The sequence below is a fragment of the Hevea brasiliensis genome, chromosome 4, assembly GCF_030052815.1.
Source record: "Hevea brasiliensis isolate MT/VB/25A 57/8 chromosome 4, ASM3005281v1, whole genome shotgun sequence".
NCBI lineage: Eukaryota > Viridiplantae > Streptophyta > Magnoliopsida > Malpighiales > Euphorbiaceae > Hevea > Hevea brasiliensis.
Genome location: NC_079496.1, coordinates 19,973,842 through 19,977,508, shown reverse-complemented (window position 1 = coordinate 19,977,508; position 3,667 = coordinate 19,973,842). Strand labels below are relative to the sequence as shown.

The 3,667-nt window shown below is 36.8% G+C and overlaps 1 non-coding gene across 1 annotated transcript; it reads right to left on the bottom strand.

Annotated features, from left to right (window-relative positions):
• Positions 1-248: 248 nt before the first annotated feature.
• On the bottom strand, positions 249-355 carry LOC131179809 (small nucleolar RNA R71). The gene has a single exon (XR_009148695.1). It is a non-coding gene; the product is annotated as a small nucleolar RNA R71 (small nucleolar RNA).
• Positions 356-3,667: the final 3,312 nt, after the last annotated feature.

Below are 3,667 nucleotides of genomic sequence, written 5' to 3'. Positions count from 1 at the left end.
AACAATCACAATTTGGAGGAAATCCAAGTGAAAGTCCACATGTGCATCTAGCACACTTTCTTGAGATCAGTGATATGTTGAAGATAAATGGAGTTTCTGATGATGCAATTCGACTCAGATTATTTCCTTTTTCTTTGAAGGACCGAGCTAGAGAGTGGTTACATTCTTTGCCACCGGGTTCTATCACAACATGGGATGAACTTTCTCAAGCATTTTTAGCCCAATATTTTCCACCAAGCAAGACAGCTAAGCTAAGAAATAAGCTGACTTCTTTCAAACATAGAGATGATGAGAGCTTGTATGAAGCATGGGAGAGGTACAAGGATTTGCAAAGGAGGTATCCACATCATGGGATTCCTAAGTGGATGCTTGTTCAACACTTTTATAATGGAGTTTCACCAGCTATTAGAAGTACAATTGATGCATCTTCTGGAGGTGATCTTATGGAGAAATCTGAAGATGAAGCTTTTTCTGCTCTGGATAAAATTGCTTATAACAACTACCAATAGAGTTATGAGAGGAATGAGATCAAGAAACCAGCTGGTATGTTTGAGCTTGATGCCATGAATATGATTAATGCTAAGTTTGATGCTTTCACAAGGAAAATGGACAAGCTAAGCATGAAAGTATATTCTTCAGCTGGAGGTTCTAGTAATTCAGCAGAAGTTGGAGCTGCAAATGTCAATTGTGCAACTGATTTTTCTACACTTAATCAAGATTTTTCAAGTGAGCAAGTGGATTATGTGGGGAACTACAATCAAAGACCAAGTGGTAACTCATTTTCTGCAACTTATGATCCAGCATGGAGAAACCACCCCAATTTCTCTTGGGGAGGTAGACAAGGACAACATCAGAATTTTCAACAACCTTCTGGATATCAACAACATCAGAATTTTCAGCAGAATGGAGATCCTCCTCCTGGAATTCCTAAACCTCAAAATGCACCTGCTCCACCTCTACCACAACAAGCACAACCAAACAAGACAGCTAGATTAGAAGCTATGATTGAAACTCTACTTGTGAGCCATCAAAGTCAACAAGATATGATTTCTCAATTAGCATCTAAAGTAGATCAAATGGCAACACACAACAAGATGTTAGAGAATCAAATAGCTCAACAAGCTAGCTCTTCAAATAACAAAGCATTTGGGAAGCTCCCTAGCCAGCCAGAAAATTCAAGGGAGCATTGCAAGGCTATTATATTGAGAAGTGGAAAAATATTAAAGAATGGAGATAAAAAGATTGAAGAGAAAATTGAAGAAGAGAAAAACAGAGAAGGAGATGAACAAGCTGAAGTTGAAGTTAGAATTGAAATTGAGAAAGAAAATTCAGTGGAAGAAAAAGGAAGTAAGGAGAGAGAGAGAGCAAAGAGGAAGAACCTAAATATGTAGCACCTAAAGCCTTCATGCCACCTTTACCATTCCCACAAAGGTTCCAGAAAGCGAAACTGGATAAACAATTTGGGAAGTTTTTGGAAGTATTGAAGTCTTTGCATGTGACTATTCCTTTCACTGATGCCTTAGCACAAATGCCTTCATATGCTAAATTTTTGAAGGAGATTTTATCTAACAAGAAGAAATTAGAGGAATTTGAGACCGTAGCTCTCACAGAAGAAAGTAGTGCTATTTTGCAAAATAAGATTCCACCCAAACTGAATGATCCTGGAAGTTTTTCCATACCATGTCACATTGGGGATATCAGTATAGATAAGGCTTTATGTGATCTTGGAGCCAGTGTTAGTCTAATGCCATTGTCTATCTATGAGAAAGTGAAGATTGGAGAAATGAAGCCTACTACCATTTCACTACAGTTAGCAGATAGGTCTATTAAATTTCCAATTGGGGTAATTGAGAATGTTCCTCTGAAAGTTGAAAAATTTTTCATACCAGTAGATTTTGTGGTATTAGAGATGGAGGAAGATGTACACATTCCTATTATTCTTGGTAGATCTTTCCTTGCTACTACTGGAGCTGTGATTGATGTAAAAAATGGAAGGCTTACATTAGAAGTTGGGGAAGAAAAAGTTGAATTTAATTTGTTTCAAGCAATGAAAAAGAAAGATGATTCAAATTCATGTTTGAGAATTGATGTGATAGATGAAGAAGTCAGAGAAGTGCTCAAAAAGCAACATCCTAAAGATCCCTTAGAAGCTTGTTTGGTTTATAACATCAAAAAAAGGGGATGAGATTGAAGAAGCTGTAGAATATGCTACAATCTTGGAAGGAAATCCACCTTTGCCTATGGCTGATACTGAGAAGATTGGGGATTTGAAGCAAGATACAACTTCATCATCAAAGCTTGAAAAAAGTGAAGCACCTAAGGTAGAGTTGAAACCTCTTCTAACAAATCTCAGGTATGCTTTTCTAGGTAAAAATTTTATATATCCTGTAATTATTAGTGCTAAATTGAATGATTGTGAAGTTGAAAATTTATTAAGAGTTCTTAGAAAGCATAGAAGGATAATCGGTTATACCATTGATGATATTAAAGGAATACATCCTTCTGTGTGCATGCATAGAATTTTGTTGGAAAATAATCATAAAGCCTCTCGAGAGTCACAGAGGAGATTGAATCCAAATATGAAAGAGGTTGTGAAAAAGGAAATATTGAAATTGCTTGATGCAGGTATCATTTACCCTGTTTCTGATAGCAATTGGGTAAGTCCAGTTCATGTTGTACCCAAAAAAGGGGGCATCACAGTAGTGAAAAATGAAAATGATGAACTAATACCTACAAGGATCAGAATCGGATGGAGAATGTGTATAGACTATAGGAAGTTGAATAATGCAACTAGAAAGGACCATTTTCCATTACCATTTATAGATCAGATGCTTGAGAGACTAGCTCATCATTCTTATTTTTGCTATTTGGATGGCTATTCAGGGTTCTTTCAGATCCCTATTCACCCAGATGATCAGGATAAAACTACCTTCACATGTCCTTATGGTACCTTTGCATATCGAAGGATGCCATTTGGACTATGTAATGCCCCTGCTACATTTCAAAGATGTATGATGTCCATATTTTCTGACATGATTGAGGGTATTATGGAAGTGTTCATGGATGATTTTTCTGTGTATGGTAAATCTTTCGATGAATGCTTATCTAACTTGTTTAAGGTTTTGCGGAGATGTGAAGAGTTCAATTTAGTTTTGAATTGGGAAAAGTGCCATTTTATGGTACAAGAAGGAATTATTTTGGGACATCTTGTGTCAAACAGGGGTATTGAGGTGGATAAAGCAAAGGTAGAAATTATTGAGAAAATGCCACCCCCAACATCCGTGAAGGGAGTGAGGAGTTTTCTTGGGGCATGCTGGATTTTACAGGAGATTCATTAAGGATTTCTCTAAGATTTCTAAGCCTCTTACCAATTTATTGAGTAAAGATGTGGAATTTCATTTTGACACTAATTGTATGAACGCTTTTTGCAGGATAAAGGAAGCTTTGATATCTGCTCCTATTATGCAGCCACCCGATTGGTCATTACCTTTTGAGTTAATGTGTGATGCTAGCGATTATGCCATTGGGGCTGTTTAAGGACGACTGAGAGATAAGAAGGTGTATGCAATATACTATGCAAGTAGGACCTTAGATGATGCTCAAATATATTACTCTACTACAGAGAAAGAGTTTTTGGCAGTGGTATTCGCAGTAGATAAATTCAGGT